This window comes from Ammospiza nelsoni, chromosome 19 (assembly GCF_027579445.1).
Source record: "Ammospiza nelsoni isolate bAmmNel1 chromosome 19, bAmmNel1.pri, whole genome shotgun sequence".
In the NCBI taxonomy this organism is placed as follows: domain Eukaryota; kingdom Metazoa; phylum Chordata; class Aves; order Passeriformes; family Passerellidae; genus Ammospiza; species Ammospiza nelsoni.
In genome coordinates this window covers 1,822,754-1,839,997 of record NC_080651.1, presented here as the reverse complement: position 1 = coordinate 1,839,997, position 17,244 = coordinate 1,822,754, and the positions used below count along the sequence as shown (strand labels likewise).

Below are 17,244 nucleotides of genomic sequence, written 5' to 3'. Positions count from 1 at the left end.
AACGGAATTGGTGCATCATCCTAAATGGTTAAGATCATAGAAACTGAAAAAATTAGTGGCAAGGCTCAAACATTTTATTTTACAGGACACAAACAGAAGTGAGGCAAAGTAACAGAAAAATGACACACACATTCCTGTGTTTTATGAGGATTTAAAGCTTCTCTTTAGATCCATGATATCTTTGTGTGCAATTACACTATGGGATACTGAGGGGGGAAAAGTGGGATCCCCTCTGTTCACTGGATCTTGTTTGACAGCCACCTCATTTATTGGCATGAAACTCTTGATGCCTGCACAAATTCCATGCATGCAAAGGAAAGAAGATCAAGCCTGAAGGTCCAGGAAGGCGGCTGGCTGAATAATATGCTTATAGCCTGTATAGATTTTAATTTATGCTGTTCATTCCAGCAAAAACATTCACTAAATTGGTAGCATCATTATAATGGCCACAGTATATTCTATTTCTGTAATATATAAATTCTGAAATATCATCTGACTGTTGTCTGCTGTAAAAACGTTCTTTTCTTCAGCAGACACAAGGAGCAGTGACAGGAGATTACCTTTGAATTATTTCCAACCATACACTCTATATCATGACTCCAACAAACTCACTCCTATTTCCTTCTCTGCATTAAGGCGCATGAAAACAACAGAAAGAGTGAATTGACCTCTCCTGCATCAGCCAGAAAATCAAATTTTTGATGCCCAGTTCCTCTGAACAAGGCCTTTTTCAAGCATAAAGAAATAATTTTTTAAAAAAAGTATGAGTTGCATTCTGTACAAATCTAGGTCTACAGCTCTTATCAAGTAAGTGAAGTAAGGAATGTCACATTCCACAGAAGCTTGCCTCACTGGAAAGGGGATTGATGGTGTTTTTGATGACTAGGTAGAGAAAGAAAACATCTCACTGAACAGAAAGTACTTTCCCATGGAAAGCTGGAATTGTACTATTTTGAGTAATGCCCTACTTAAGCACAGGGACACCCTCACTGTGTCACTCACACAAACGTGATTTGCATGTTTTGATAGTTTAAAACTCTGCCTCAGACTACAGCAATGCCTTCTACAAGATGATTCAGAAGATTATTCTATTTGCATATTTCCCCCATTCCTGGCAGCAAAAGCTTCCACGGGCCATCAATTCCAGGACTGCAGCCACCACAGGAGAGCACGAGCAGCAAAACAAAAAGGTCCCAAAGTCTGCTGATGTCATTGCTCATAAAATGTGGAGCACAACTGGGGCTGCCAGGATTCCTGCACTTGTAGTCATGGAATGTTTCAATTTTCTGATCAGGAAAACAGGTTTTCTCCTGAGGAGGACAGGATTTTAGATATCAGCAGAGGACAATGCAATTTTGTAGCTCCAGAACAAGGAGCCACATGAGGATTTTTGATTATTAACTCTCTTGCTGAAGAAGATGAGGCAGCAAAGCAAGAAGTGCCAGAACAGAAAAATGTTCTGGCTTACTGAGCCAGGCTCATTCCTCCTGGATATCTACTGACCAGAAAAAACCTTGCTTCATCTTGTGCCTTTTTGTCCATATTATATATAATTCAGCAAATAATCAGGTTTACAATTTTATTAGGAGTCATTAGGAAACAGTTTAAATTTTCTAACATAATTTGGTTCTTTGGTAGCACAGTTTAAAGAACACAAAAATGTGAATGTCATATGCAAAAATGACTGATGGTACTTTGTGGGAGAGTAAGACAAAGCACTTTACATAAGCCAGCAGAGCTCTACAGAGTGCAGCTCAGGACAGAATTGTCTTGCACATCACACACAGCTCCTCATTCAATGAATTCTCTCTCAGGTTCATATTTTTGCATTCTTAGTGCAAAAGAAGGGAAACTCCCACTGGCTTCACTGTGCAGAAGTGGACCTGAGAAGGGCATTGATCTTGCTGACCAGCATGTACAGGAATGCTGTCAATTAATGACAAGCATATCAAATGTTTGACTGCAGATGGTGTTCGTGGTGTGCTTCTCATGTACTGATTTACAGCCAGGGAGGAGGTTAGAGCGAAAATGTAACTACAAATCAAAGTTAAACAGGGACATAGAAATGGATCTCTGTTTTCAAGATGGACAGTTCTGTGTGTGCTGGGCATGAAGCAGGGCTGTGGGGATGGAACAGCATCAGGACTGTGTTGGCTCCTGGCAGTGACAAAGTGGGAATCTCTCCTGGAGCACAGGACCCTGTTAGTTTAGATGCTGTGCATCCTGCAAGAGCTAGGATCTAAAATAAAGCAAACATCAGCTCCTTTCAGAGATGCAACAACCAGAAGAGCTCCAAACGGAAAGCAGGGAACATGACATCCTGCCAACCAGCACTTGGCAAAACAACTTCTAATATAATATGCAAATACTGGTGCACTGATATTACTTGCAAAAAATATTAATAAACTGCCTGAAATCCTAACTATTAGCATTACTGCTACCTCTGTGATTCTCTTTAAGAAACAGTCCTCAAATAGTTGATGGTTTAAAGGAATAACAATTAAAAAACAGTAATCAAAAATCCTCTATTGAAGTTTAGTGCTTACATGTAGTAAAGCAGATAGCCAAGGTAAAAAAAATCTCAGTTGTATTCTAAAGATTGCATCTCTGCATTTACAATTAATTCAGTATGTTGTGTTGGGATTAAATTATAATTCTATACTTCCACCAAGTAAGACAGGAGTTGTATTGATTTGCTTTTCATATGCTTTTCATTTGCTATCATCTATTCAATGTATTGAACAGAAAATTGAGAAAGAGCATATGAGAGTGGCTCCTATTACTCAAGAAAAAGAAGAAAAAGTGTGTGACTAGCACAGCTTGAATGCATAACACAGAGTGAAATTCAAGACAGCTTTAGTGAGGAGAAGTCATGTGTTAATCTGTGTTTAAGGAGGTCAGCAGGTACACAGCCAGAGCAGACCCAGCAGATAATGGCCAATTTAATATCAAAAGCCCATTTTGCCAAGGCCACAGAATCCCAGGAAATGCTGGGTTGGAAGGGACCCACCAGGATCATCAAGTCCAACTCAGCCCTGCACAGGACATCCCCAAGAGTCACACCATGCCCCTGAGAGCACATTCCCCCACGCTCTAAAAGAAACAAATTTCCCATAAGGAAGGTCCTTGCATAGACAAATCATTGCTTACAAGGTGCAATACAAAGTGAAATAAATAGACAAAGAATTTTTAACACTGGAGAGGGCACCAGTTAAGTCCCAGAGAAATTTGTGGTGGGTCTGAGTGTTCCACTCATCATTAACATAGGTTGTAGCAACTTAAGATAACTTGAACTCAACAAGGATGGAAAGCTACATTTTCAAAATTAACCTCCTACAAAAAGGATTTAAAAGAGGGAGTGGGAGGCATATTACAGAGAGTACAAAGAGAAAAAAGGAGAGAACATAGAGGATACAGTTACAGTGATCACTTGCAGCCTGCAAGGCTCAAAGAGCAACTCTTGATTAGATGAAAAGCTCAGTAACTTTATCTCCTTGACCTTAGAGAGAATGAACACCTGGGACATCAGCTTGAAATTCTTTAGCTCAAATTCACCACAGGGTCACCTCAGCACTGCAGATGGAAGAGTTCAGGGATGAAAACTTAGGATTCACCGTGGTCGTCTTCTACACACAGAGGAACCAAAGAGCTCCCAGTTTCCTGCTGGTGAGCCTGTGTCACAGCTCTGGTGCTTCTGCTTCTGAAGCAGAGAGGTACAGCTGAGCCCCAGAGCAGTGTGAAATTACAGAGAAACATCCACAAGGTCACTGAGAGGAAAGCAGACCTCCCCTATTGGCAGGGCAGGAACACAGGGGATACAGGACAGGAGCCTTCCATCCTGGGGGAGTCATTTCTCCTTCTGATGAAAATGCAGTGCACATCCCAGTGCTATCCTATCTCAAGGTAATGATTAATTTGTGCAGTTGTACAGAGTCTGCCTGAAAAGGATCCCATACTTAGGATGTCAGAATGGCTTTATGCCACCCACAGGGCTTTGCATTTTCATGACAGCCATTCCCTGAGCAGCTTCATTAGACAGATACACTGAAATGCTGGCTTCTGTCAAGAAACCTTTCACAGAAGAGTTTGCATATTTTTTGAGTTTATAAAAATTGCTAAAGATTTAACAGGAAAAAACCCCAGCAACTCATTATTCCATAAGTATAAATGCAACATATGAAGAAATAATCAATCTTTGAAGCCTCAGAAACTGTTTTGAAGTAGCATCAATATACAAGCATGAGAAATAGTAAAAAAAATTCTATGGATGCTCTACACCTTTTAGACTTTGATAATATAATTTTTCTTTCCCTGTTTTCTAGAATATCACAAGCAGATGCAGTGCACCCATTTGCTACAGAAAGGACACAAGGAACCAAATTTTCAGCTGACTTCCTGAGGTGAACTTCATATGTCAACTTGCAAAGTTTGCTGTGCCTCCAAACCAGTTTTTGTTTAAATCTGACATATGCAAACAATTTGCACACATAAATCAGTGGGGTGATGAAATGTTGATAGAGCTAAAAGACCTTTTGCTTTGAAACTCTTGGCTGGAAGAGTCAAAAGTCCAACAGTAAAAGAAGGGTTTGCAAGATAAGACAGGCAAAAATGTTCCTCAACAGCTCTGTCATTATTTTTATGTCAGTGATTGCATGATAAAACATTTAATCAGCAACTCTATTTCTTTTCCTACATGGTTTCCTTATATTTCCAGTTTCCAAAAAATGAAAAATACTTTTAAATGTCACCTGATGGAGCGAGTGAATTCTATTGCTTTAAACCTTATTTCAATTCCTTTCTCTGAAAAATGCATTCTGTGTCCTTCCTTTTCCCCTTCCTTTTCCCTTTTCTTTTAACTGACAAAATGGGTAAAAAATGTTTTAAACCAGGAGCATTTTCACTGCAGTATAATCTGTATTTAAAAAGCAAGGTACCAGAGGAATGAACACAGCACAGGAGCAGGGAGTATCAGGAACCACCCATCAACACCAAGATAAAAATTCATGCTACAATTTCACATGGAGAATCGTGACTGTTAAGAATGAATATTCATAAGTAACTGCTTAGGAAAAGTGTGGAATAACCTGATATAAACTCAACAAAATGAAGCCCGGTAAAGCACAGTGGTAAAGCTTTCAGAACCTTCAAGACTCAATTCTGGTTTGTGGCTGATGAAGACCTTGCTGAAGCAGCAGCCTGACTCCAGCCTTGCTCTTGTGCCCACACAGGTACCACTGGTTAGAAGAGGGAGTTATTTCTCAGGTCAATGTCTATTTATGGGAGATTCAGGCAGCTCCAAGGCACAGGTTCACACAAGGACTCTGGGACTTTCAAACTTAGTACCAGCACCAGAAGAAAGCAGAGGTCCTACATCTCCAAAAGGAGGTGAAGGGACAGATGAGCTGGGGAGACTCAGAAAGGCCAAGAAAAACCCAAGCTGGAGATTGAATTTCCATTAGATCTGTGAATCCAAGACATGCTCCTTAAAACACATGATCTTCTAATCTACATTAATCACCTTCAGCAATGCTTTTTTTTATTTCCCTTTGATCAAAACCATCTTGCAAACTCCAATTTTTTTTCCTTGACTCACTGTTCTTGTCAAAGGTTTGAATTGGCTACAATGCTGAGTTCTCTCCTTCCCTTACCATTAAATATGCATGAACACTTCAAAGCCTAATGCTTTACTGCACACTTACTGTTACATGGAGGTTTGTGAGTGGCCCTAGGGAATGTCTGTAACAATAAACTCAATCAAGTGCTACCTATAACATAAGCCTGAAGTAGCTCACTTAATTTGCAAGTCTAACTTCCAAAATAGTGGAAAAGGCCTGCAAACAAAGATGTTAAGTATAACCACCCATGGAAAGGAATGCAATTGCTGTGAGCTTGTAAAAGGCCTTCAGGACCCCCTTGCAAAGCTTTAGGAGTCTCTGACTCTTGGTCTTGTGTACAAAGCAAGTGACACTGGCTTAAATAACATGGACATTTCCAGCCAATGTAAACCAGCTTAAAACCCAAAATATGACAAAACATGCCATCCATGAAAGTTATTTTGTTTGGTTTTGCTTTACAAAATGGTAAAATGTGAAAGGAAAATTGATAAACAAGAAACAACCCTGAACTGAGTTAAAGACAAAACTCTGTGCATGCACCTATCTCCTGTTCCTGAAAATTCATTTTATATCCTATAGCTATAGGAAAAATTGGAGGATCCAGTCAGCCAAACTTAATAAAGACCAAAGTCTGACAGCTGCTTCTAGAAACGGCACAAAAATCCTCAACAGGAGAGTGCTGTGCAGAACTGAGGCAGCAGCTCCACTCTGCACTTCAGTGCTCACACAATTGCACCAATTAGGCATCCTTGGGATGGCTCTATTAACACTTATTTTATAAATGCCTTTGATAATAACCACACTACCCTGACTGAAGTATTTGCACCTGGTTACTTTATACTCCTGGGCATATTGCTTTTTGCAGTAAATACAGAGCGTGAAATTATTTTGAATTATTTAATTTTCACATCTTAGAATATTATAGGGAGAAAAATCTATGACACCTTTTCCCCTCCATCTATATGTAAAGAGTAATTTAGGATAGTATCTGTGTGTTTCTGTCTTTTTACTCTGAAGAATGGAAAAATATGTACATATTCATATGTGAAAACGTATTTATATATTATAAATATATATTACATATATTATTATATAATAATATGTATCATTATATTATATTATATTATATTATATTATATTACATTACATTACATTGTATTATATTACAATGTATGATATTACATTGTATGATATTATATACGATATGATATGATATATGATATTATATGATATGACATTATATTACATTATATTACATTATATTACATTATATTACATTATATTACATTATATTACATTATATATTATTATAGATAATTATAGATCAATGTGTTATGTATTGTAGATATACCATTTAACTGATTCTATCGGAGTTGACAAAATTTAATCAAAAGCTGTTCTTATGGTCATGAGAGGGGGATGCTTGGAATAGTTGAGATAGTGGGATGTGTCTTGCCCACATGGAAAATGCGGAAAACTTTGGTGGAAAAGAGAAGGAAATGAAGAGTTGGGATGAGGTAAAGGGCCAGTGTGGGGAGATCACGAGCAAACAGCAATGGCTGCTCCTCAGGTGCTGGTCAGGAAGCAGAGCTTTTCCCAGAGCTCAGTGCCCAGGGTGGGTGAGACAGACCTGGCCCTGAGCACCAGAGCAGCTCCTTCCCTCCTGCACAAGAACTTTTGCTTCTGAAGTGGAGGATGCTCATTGATGGCCACGGACAGTCCTTGGCCTGTCACAAGACACATCACTCATGTTGTTTACTCCAGTTCTGGCCACTGAAGACAAACTGGCGTGTCTGAAAATGTCTTGGCAAAGAGGCAGGAGTAGAGGTATCTACATTTAACTTGTAATATGCTTGCAGCATGATTAAATAAAAACATAACCACCTGTTACCCTTAATTCAGTGGGAGTATCAATTTTCAATTATAGCATTTACTATCCACCCTCAAGTATGGCAAGGAACACCATGGCAACATAAACACAGTGGTGGCTGCTTGAGAAAGTTAAATTATAAATAGCAATGTATAGCCCATGAGGTCCTGGAAATAAACTAACTAATCCATAGGCATTTGTTACTATGACATAACATTTCCACTCAAATGCTGTTTGCCTCATCTCAAACTCCCTCAGAACAGATTTAGAAGTTTGGCATCACTTGACTCCAAGCAAATTCAAGTTCAGACATGAAAAAAAGCAGAGATAGTGGAGAAAATAAGCTATAGCGGATCTGTGGAGAACAAATTAACAACAAAAACAACAAAATCCCTATTTAGGCTTTATTCTGTTTCCACTGAAGTTAATGGGGAAAAAAATCCCAACATATCCCAAATGCATAACAGAATTCCCTTAATATAGACAAACATGTTTTTATACTGAATCATCCCTGAGGAGAAAAAAAGAAAAAAAATTAAAAGAAACAAACAAAAAAAAAGGCTTAACTGAATAGCAAATAGAGTAGAAATGCAAATAAACTTAGCAACCCTCTGAGACATTGGAGAAATTTTGGAACTTGGTCTCTCTTTAGCTTCATTCTGGGAGAAAGGGCCACGGTAACTGAGGGAACGCCGGGATTCAACCCGAGCTGAGTGCTCAGGAGGGAGCTGAATTCTCAATTGTTGCATCTGCTGGGCACTTCCTCCTGCCCTGCACAGCCCAGGCCAGGCAGGAGCAGCAGCTTTTTGCCAGCTGGCCCCAGGCCTGGGGCTGCAGAGGCTCCCCCACCTCCCAGGGACCAGGGCTCAACGTGGGCAAAGGAGAGGAAATCAAAGCTCTGCAAAACCAGGACTGAACACTGAGAGCAAAGAGGGACTGAGAAGGCTGTGCTGTGAGGACAGCAAGAATTTCACTGAATGGTGGCTCACGGACATTTCAGAGTTTTGACACAAATCTTGGGCCTTATTCTAAGCAGGTGATGATGTTATTTAGGTTAGGCAAGAGTAATAAAGATCTAGACATCAGCTTGGTCTCTTTCTTGCTCAGAACAACAGATTTTGAAAAATTTACATTTTCTTTTCGTTTACAGCCATTGGTTAAAGTCAATTTTTGATCACACTGATAAAAATCTGTAATGGATCTCCTGAGGTCAGTGGAATTATTTCAGACTTACACCATGCAATTAAAATGGAATTTAAACTCTCAACATTTCTGTTCTAAAAATATGCTGTGTTTTATCACACATATTTGGTGAAATCTTGGTCTCTCTGTCATCAGTGACAGCACTCATTGGTGTTACTATGGTCTAATTTCCACTGAGTGTGTCTCTGTTCACACAGAGTGAAGCAAAATAAAAACTGTCCCACTGAAGGAAGATTTAAATCAATTTTACATCAAGTCTATGGGATAAAAGAAGCAGGTAGGTTATTTAAGACTGTAATCATGTGTGTATTTAATGTGCCTCATTTGGCTTATTGCAAGCCATTGCACAATTAATTTACCAAATGAAAATATTACCTAGAGGTCAGCTAATTTGCACTTTTGAAGAAAACTTGACAAAATCAGAGAAGTAGTTGGATAAATTTGTCAAGCATCTTTCAGAAGATAAGATTATACATACTCAGCCCAGTGTTCAAGTGAGACTATTTAAAAACTATTTAAAAGCTTGGCATGGGTAAGAATTTCAATGGAATGATCATTGTCCTTACCTTTCTGATAAAGACAATTTTTTAGTTCATGGCAGATTTCTTTATTTTGGGAACCTTTCAAGCAAGATGGTGCCACTAGCACAAAAGGTTATTTTAATACCTTTCATATAAAATGAGAGCAAAAACCTGAAAATATATTCAAAAATTAGTTGTATTTGTCATCAGTGGCTGATTGTTAATCAAGCACTTAAGCAACAGTGTGTGTCACACTGGAGTGTCATTATCACACAATTATTTTGTCATGCATTGTAATAATATTTTTACAGAAAAAACCCTGAACACAGTCATTAATTGGTCAACACATTAAACCTAAGATGACATTAAGTGTGATGAAATGGAAAATAGGGCATTCTCAGCATGCTCACAGAAAACAATTCCCACAGAGTCTCAGTACTCCTAAATCACTTGGGCAGGACTAATCTTAGAACAGACAAGTAAAAACTCCTAAATAAAGACCCTGATTTTTCTGGAGAGCATATGAAGAAGTCTTTTACTAAATGCTCAAACATTCATGTCCTGTGACTCACATGACTCCTGGTGCTTTAAATTAAGTGTGTGTGCAAGTTATGGATGTGCTGGAGCTCGGAGGGTGCACAGCAAATCCACCTGGGGAACTGCAAAAGTACAAAACCAGTAGAACCCAAGATTGCTTCAGCATTTTCTAACCACAAACAAGAAAAAGATGGAAGATGCATATTTTTTTCCCCAAGAAGAGCCATTAAGATGTCATTCCTACAATTTAGCACCCTGCGTTGTACTTTAGAAAATTAAAAATAGCTTTTTGATACATATCCAAGGATTCAAAATTGGCTGATCACTTATAACCAAAATTGGAAAGAAATGATGAATTTAGAAGGAAATAAACAAGACTAAGCCTAGACTAAAAGCATTATATATAAACACAGGTGAAGTTCAAGTCTGGTTCTTCCACCTACAGAGTGTAAATCCATCTGTTAGTCCAACTTGAAGTCTAAATTACCTTTTCTTCACTCCTTTTTGAACACAGTCAATAATCCTGGGGAGCACCTTTCTCCTTGCTTTTGAGATGCCTGCAGACACTGGCAATTACACTTAAATACATGCACAACATCCCTGCAGAGAGTTCTTCAGGCTGCACTGGAGGGCTCTCACAGCAAATTTGCATGAAATGTCATTATTTGCTTTATTTTGGTAGAAAGTCTCACTAAATCTACTGCTGATCCTGATAGATGCTCTATCAACCCATGAAGATAAAGATAAATAGAAGGAAAATTATAACTCAGTGGAAAAAAATAAATTCCAAGAAAGTTTTCCATTATTAAGGATACAAAGGGTTATTCCTTACCCACAATGACTGAGAATATTCAAGGGTTTGCATGTGTGTGTTGTCCATGCTCAGAGTATGTAATGGTTGTTTGTGTGTTACGTTGGGCAGCCAAAATGCAAAGCCTGAGTGGATTTGAGCATCCACAACTGACTTGCTTCTATAAGAGCAGCCTGGGGATCACATTTGTCAGCTCACAGTCACACAGAAGAGTTCAGTGAATGAATCATTGTTATAAACTATGGATTTTCCATTATCTGACTGGGCAGCCTTTTGTACCCAAGAACATGAACTCTGACAGATTTTAACAATGCAAATGCCTATCAGACTCAAATGAATACTCATGAAGGAAAATATAATAAGTAATTTTTCCCAATTAGTACAAAAATCTTTGTCCTTCTCTAATCTAAAGGGCTTTACAGATTTTCAGAACTATGAATCACCTGAATTTTTTATAATATATGCAGTCAAGAACATGAAAATTTGTATAGTTATATTATTTCTATATAGTTATAGAGCATATACTATCTATTATATATAACATTATATCTTGTATCTTATATCATATTAGTTATTAAGTTAGAAATAATATAATATCTATTATAATATATATATTGGTTATTATTATAGCTATGTAGTTATATTATTTCTAACTTAAAATAAGAAGAATGAAGAAATCAAATAGACTGGACTATTGGAAAATGTATTTGATATATCAGAGCTATCAAACTTCAAGACACCAATATTGACATCTACATTCACTATTAGGTACCTAAACAGAAGTTGTCAGAATTTCAAAAGTGCTGATCATTTAACACTAACATCAACTCTTACAAGAACTTCATGTTCTCAGCAAGACAAAGTCCACCCCAAAATAAAAAATAAACCAGAAAACTCTAAGTTTTAAAAGGCAGTATTGACATTCTGTGTTTTCCTCTCCCTGGTCTTCTGTTTCCAAACCTACATTATGCTTCAAAAACAAACACAGCTCATGGAGTTCTTGATAGCACCAAGGTTCTGTAGAGGGCTTTAGCAACAAAATGTCCTAAAGCACCAACAGGCTGCATTTTCTTTTGTGGGAAATGCAAAACTGGGCCTGCACTTTGCTAACAAAGCCCTCAAATCAAATGTGTGGTATTTTTCATTTTTTATATATGTATATACACACGTCTTGGAGAAAACATGACAAGGAAAGACAGAACAAGAGAGATAGAGAGATGGATGTCAAAGTCTGGTGTTCCTTGGGTAATATCTAATCTTTTCCACAGAAAGATTTTTTTAATGATTTACACTGAAGTCTGCAGAATAAAGTTTGTCTTGTTTCTTTCACAGAGTTATATTGAAACGTGCAAACAGGACTAAGGGGGAAACTGCATATTTCTAGATTTCTATTTGCAGTGGAAGTCAGTGAAGGTTTGACTTCTGCTCTGCATTGCATACTTTTACAGCTGACCACAACTAATGTAAGAGGGCCAAACCAAAGCAAGGTGTTTATTTTTTCCCATGCTAAAAACCAGTTCTCACTTTCATCTGTTCCTTCTTGCAACTAGACTGTGAACCAAAATAAAATGGAATAGATATTCTTCCTTGGTGCTAGGAGTTAACTTCTGGTGCTTTCTCTCCTTTATCTGTTCCAATGACTCTTGCCAGGCCATAAGATTTAAGGTGAATTTAAGGTCACACTGAGTGCAGCACAGTGAGGAGAGCAGACATGACCACTCACCAAAACCACATCCAACCCTTGCTGATAAGAGACATACACAAGGAATTCTTTTAAAGGGTAAAAATATGCTCAGGATGGTGTAAAGAGGTTTTCTAGCTCAATAATTAACTGTGAATCCTCCTCAGACCAAGGTGTCAGGGCCTCCATTGTATTAACTGCAAAAGGCAGGTGAGGCTGCTGGTGTTCTCAGAAGGGTCCCTGGCAGGATGATGAGCTACAGCAAAAGGTCCTTCATGTTTCACAGCAATTCAGATTATTGTAAAGGGATTGGTGTGAGATGCATTAGAGCTGTTGATAGCTTAAATTAAAACAGCACAATAAGCCTCTGTTTCTGCTGGGCAACCTCAGCTCAAAAATGCCAGATAAACATTTTCTACAGAGGTCATGGACATGACACGGTCCAAGTACAATTTCATTTACGAGCAATTAAAATAAATGAAATTTGATAAGATGACTTCATCTTAAGTTTGTTTATAGTCCTCTTGCTCATGACCAACATACTGCTTTTACAAGTGTTCCATACATTTATATATTCCTGAAAATATGTTCTGTGACTATAGCTGGAAAATTAAGAAAATGGACAAAGTTGACCATTATTTAATCTATCTGTTTGCAGGATGAGTAGATGTAGTTTGCCTTGCAGCAGATCACTGTACTTAAAAAAAATTATTTTACACTTTATACCCAGCTCAAGGCTTTGCTGTACTACATACACATAGTTATGTCCAAATATTGTAACACCTGCTGACTCTCAGTGCAGAACAACCCTTTCTCATATGCTTTCAATGAGCTTTAAATCTGTCTGAATAAAACATGTTGTAACATGTACCCTTGTACACAAAATGGGAGCTATGAAATCTTCTAAAGCAGAAGTGTACACAAGATTCAGAGGATACAAATACTGTTTACACAGATGCTGTTGAAATAATTTTATGTAAATAATCCACACTGGGAGAATTTGTGATGTTTGAAGCAAGAACTAAACAATGGATATTTTTATAAAGCAGCAAGGATAACACCTCTAAAACCAGAATTTGTTAATGCTGAAAGGACTTTTTGTTGAAAACCATGATCTGCATTTACAGACATTTTGCAGGTCTCTGCTTGTTTGTATTCATGACAATACAGCTGTTCCTCCACACCTCATGCAGGCAGTGCTCCCCACAGATTCAACTTGACTTTTATTTAAAACACAGAGTGGGAGTGATTCCACCAGGCTCAGCAGAGATAATCTTGGTTGAAATAAAGAACAAAGGAAAGAAAAACCTGCCAGGACTTTAGGGACTGGCCATGCACAAACAGTTCAAAACGAACAGAAACCTGAATGGTCATCCCTGTTTCCAAGGAAAAAACCCTATGAGTCCTGTAGTTTATTTGATGTTCAGCTTTCAAATTTACACAACCCAGCTTCACATCACTCATAGCATTTTACAGCAGTAACAACTCAATTTTCAACACAAATTTCCAGCAAAATGTCTTTCCATCTATTTCCCTAAGAATAATCACTGTTTACACAGATGCTCACAAATCAAGAATTTCACTGTACTTTGCCTCTTCCAGAAGAGTTCAGTACCACACTAACCTATCACATTTGGGTTACATTTTCAGATATAGGTATCTCTAAAGCACAAATCCTTCCTTTGAAAAATGGTGGAATTCTGATTGCAATGAGATCCAAGCCTGAGAATTTTTTAGCATTTCTGCTCTTTTCAATTGCTTGGTGTTCTTTTCACTTCTTTGGGAATGTGTTTTTTTTTACTGATGATATTTAAAACCCACAATGCAGCCTATTATAATATTCTCTCATATGATGTAACAAGCTATTTGTAAGAATGAACTAACACATGAAAATGCAAGGGGAAAAATAACCAAGTAGCAGGCTTATTTATTAATTGCAGCTGGAATAAGACTGGTAACATATCCTGTGGAACTGCTGGAACAGATTTTACTCACTTTATGTACTAATGCAAGGAAAGGGCTTTTGCTCATTTAAAAGGTCTCAGTGTTAACAAATGGATTCAATTTGCCAAAAGCACCACAAATGAGGTAAAGAGTGACTTCTCATTGGCAATCATATTGGTTTTGTCAACCAACAGTCCCATCCTGACCTTATTTGCAAAGTTCTTTCAGCAGATGTAATTATTTTGCTTAGCAGTCAACACGGTGCATCCTTTCTCAAAATATTTTAAAGCTGATCAGGCAGCTTGTGACTATGCACACGTAACAGACCCGAACAGCTGTCAAAAATTCAATTTACTGAGGAAGGCTCAGCTTTGAATAAGAACTGTAGTGTGGTGCCACTGCACCTCAGCAAGAACTCTTGGAACAACCCATCTTTCCTGGTGCTCATGGACAAGGAACAAATATTCATCTCCAGCTTCTGTATCCTGACTCAAAATACACCACAACAGTTCAGTCTGCAGCAAACAGCATTTCCCATGAGATGTTTTCTTTGCAAGAAAGCATTTGGCTTCCAAGCAGACAGGTAGATAAACAAACCTCCTATAAATATTTGGGTATCTTATCTAATAAGGGCATCAAGGAAAGAACGCCTCAGGAACAGGATCTGTTGTAGCTAATGAAGGAATTTCCTACCCACAACAGTGCCAGAAACTCTTTAAACCTGGAGCCAGGGCTGCTGTTCCACTGACATCTCTCAGTTTTTAACTCTTCTCTAGAGATAAATGTAGGTGGTGACAGTCAGCCAGAGCAGCACGAGCTCCTCCACTGCTGCCTGCTCAGGTATTTACAGGCGAGGTCACGACTCCCAGTTACTGTGTGGACATTACACAACACTTTACTGCACATTTTTCACATTACACACAGAATCTGACTGCAGAAGATTGGATACAGGTGCTTGGCTGACAAAGCTAACACTTCATCTTCTTGCCTGTGCCAGATTATTTCCACAGGAATGATATGGAGACCGCTCTGGTGTTGGTGACAATGCCACAAATTAAGGACATACTTCTTTCTCATTCATGTTGAGAGACTTCTACGGATGGATAACTGGCAAGGCAGTGCTAAAAAAAGAAAGCTGCTCAGGGAAGTGCTTTTGGATGTATGCATAAAGTGCACAGGATGAAAGGCAGAACATCCAAACAACAGAAAAAACAGAGTTTATTAAGTCTATGTGAGAGAAACAGCATAAAAAGGGAAGCCATGCTGTTGTACTGCATTTTTCCCACACCTGTTGAGAGAGGACCTCAAAAATTCTTGGGTGCTGAACTGCCAGTGGTGTCCCTGCAGGTCAGGTCCCCAAGTGGCACTGCACACCAGGACATTGCAGCTCCTGTGGGATCTGCCTTTCCCCCTGAGCTCACTGAACTCCAGAGTGACTTGGCACCCTGCAGAAGGCACTTTGGGCCTCTTAGAACCAAAATACTCCTGCCTTTGGAAGGGTGAGCATTGCCCCATGATGTTCTCCTGACAGGTACACAATGCAGCACCTTGTTCTACACAGATGGCAAAAAATCTCACTGTGTTGGTAGTTAATGTGCAACTGAGGGTAAAAATAAGATAACACCACATTCCTGAGACTGCAAGAAATGTCACAAAGATGAACCACCATGAGAAATACAGTGTGGGACTTCTTTAGTGTGCAAATATCATAAGAAAAATAAGGTATTTGCTAATTTTAAAGTTTTGTCCTGGTTCATTTTATAATAATTAAATTGATGCTAAACATCAGACATGTTCTAGGTTCCTCATTCAGGCATCTCAGCTACTGTGCTTGGATTAAATAATGGATGATTCAACATAAGAGAAACTACAAAATCGAGTATCTTTACTAATTCTGTTAACATTCTAGAGAACAAATGACATCCACCATTGCCTTCTGCCTCATCATGAATCAACCATTCCTGTTTTGGAAGATTTTTGAACTTTTCTGCATCAGGAAATCTTGTTTAACAATAATGTTTCATAATAAATTAGATCTGCTCCCTTCTGATGATGTAATGAACTGTTATTAACTAAGTGTGGTAGTCCAAGGACATCAGGAACTGGCTTGGATAAAATGTTGTCTACATTAGAGTAATGCAATAAACAAAGAAAATTAGGTATTAAAAGAAAAATGCCATCCAATATCACAGCATATGATATAACTTGGATGGAAACATGCTAGAATTAAACCTATGTCTATGTAACTTCATGTATATGGTGGGTTTAGCTCCTGCTCCCAGCAAAAGGAATTTCCTGAGCAGCCTGAAGTAAATATTTGGCAGTTCCAATTCTGACTTTTAGAGAACTGTTAATTTGCCAAATCTGAAGATACCGACAAAAAAACCATTGAGACGACTACTCTGTTCACACGCGCGAGGACTTCTGCTCACATATTGGAAAAAATAAAACTGTGCGGCAAAACACTCGCCTGGATGGAGTCAAAGAACAAATGTGTGCATTAATTATCGGGTTAATGAGCGAATTGGGGCGCTCCGCCCGGGACCCTCGGCTGGGACCCTCCGGCGGGGCCGTGGCGGGGTCGGAGCGGGGCCGTGGCAGGGTCGGAGCGGGGCCGTGGCACGGCCGGAGCGGGGTCGTGGCGGGGCCGTGGCAGAGTCAGAGCGGGGCCGTGGCGGGGCCGTGGCGGGGCCGTGGCAGAGTCAGAGCGGGGCCGTGGCGGGGCTGGAGCGGGGCCGTGGCAGAGTCAGAGCGGGGCCGTGGCAGAGTCAGAGCGGGGCCGTGGCAGAGTCAGAGCGGGGCCGTGGCAGAGTCAGAGCGGGGCCGTGGCGGGGCTGGAGCGGGGCCGTGGCAGAGTCAGAGCGGGGCCGGAGCGGGGCCGGAGCGCGGCGCCCCCTGGCGGTCCCAGCGCGGCCCGCGGGACCAGCGGAACTTTGCGCGCAGCTCGGCGCAAAATGAGCGCTCAGAGAGGGCTCGCTCACCTCCGCGATGCCAAATCCGCAGCAGAAATGGCCAAATAAGACAACACCGAAGTGTTTTTGTACTTGCAGGACACGAAACCA

The 17,244-nt window shown here is 39.4% G+C and overlaps 1 protein-coding gene across 1 annotated transcript in view; it reads right to left on the bottom strand.

The window, feature by feature from the left end:
- Window positions 1-17,244, bottom strand: part of PITPNC1 (phosphatidylinositol transfer protein cytoplasmic 1) — a 74,730-nt gene that overhangs the window by 56,122 nt on the left and 1,364 nt on the right. The gene's annotated exons all lie outside the window — the stretch shown is intronic.